Below are 874 nucleotides of genomic sequence, written 5' to 3'. Positions count from 1 at the left end.
TCCACTCTAGCTCGGCCCCTCATAATTTTATACCCCTCAATTAAGTCTCCCCTCCGCCTCCCCTGTTCCAAAGAAAACAACTCCAGTCTGTCCAATCTTTCCTCAACGCCAACATTCTCCAGTCCTGGCAACACCCAGAGGACAACAGAGGAGTCAAACTGAATGTAATTGGAAAGAGCACCAGAGGGCAGATGAGGAAACATTTTTTTACATTGCGAGTTATTATAATCTGTAATGCTCTGCCTGAAATTGTGCTGGAAGCAGATTCAATAGTAACTTTCAAAAGGGAATTGGATAAATACTTGAATTGGAAAATTTTGCAGGGGTATGGGGAAAGAGCTGGGAATAATTGGATTGCTCTTTCAAGAGCACGACGGGGCAAATGGCCTCCTTCTGTGATGTATGATTCTCTAATTATCTGAAAGGTTTTATTGAAGGATTCATGTAAATGAGGCTGTTATTTGCCTGCTCCACTATCTCAGTTTATTTCTGTGCACAAGTGCCTGTTCTGTTTCAACCTCATTGAAATGATTCGGGGTTCGGTACTAATGAAGCTCAAGTTAAACTCTGACATACGGCGTAGTGGCCAAGTGGTAAGGCGTAGGTCTCGTAAACCGAAGAGCATGGGTTCGACCCCCATCTACGCCTCGGGACATTTATCGCATTTAATTTAACATTTTTAATGTTTCTCCTTTTTATCTCTATCAAATACATTCATAACTTTGAACATTTCTTTCAACTCTCCTCTTGACATTCTTTGCTCTAAAGAGAAAAATCCCTGCTTCTCCAGTCTCTTTGCATAAATGAGGTCCCGCATCCCTGGTACCATTCCAATAAATCGAATCTGCACTCCCTCCAAGGCCTTGCCTTCTTT

General features: G+C 42.2%; 1 non-coding gene across 1 annotated transcript; it reads left to right on the top strand.

Annotated features, from left to right (window-relative positions):
* The first annotated feature begins 576 nt into the window (after positions 1–576).
* Positions 577–648, top strand: trnat-cgu (transfer RNA threonine (anticodon CGU)). The gene has a single exon. It is a non-coding gene; the product is annotated as a tRNA-Thr (tRNA).
* Positions 649–874: the final 226 nt, after the last annotated feature.

Source organism: Somniosus microcephalus, unplaced genomic scaffold (genome assembly GCF_052327205.1).
Source record: "Somniosus microcephalus isolate GS21.2 unplaced genomic scaffold, FLI_Smic_1.0 unresolved_chr1, whole genome shotgun sequence".
Classification (NCBI taxonomy): Eukaryota; Metazoa; Chordata; class Chondrichthyes; order Squaliformes; family Somniosidae; genus Somniosus; species Somniosus microcephalus.
The sequence above is the reverse complement of the archived record's forward strand: the minus strand, read 5'-3'. Positions and strand labels throughout refer to the sequence as shown.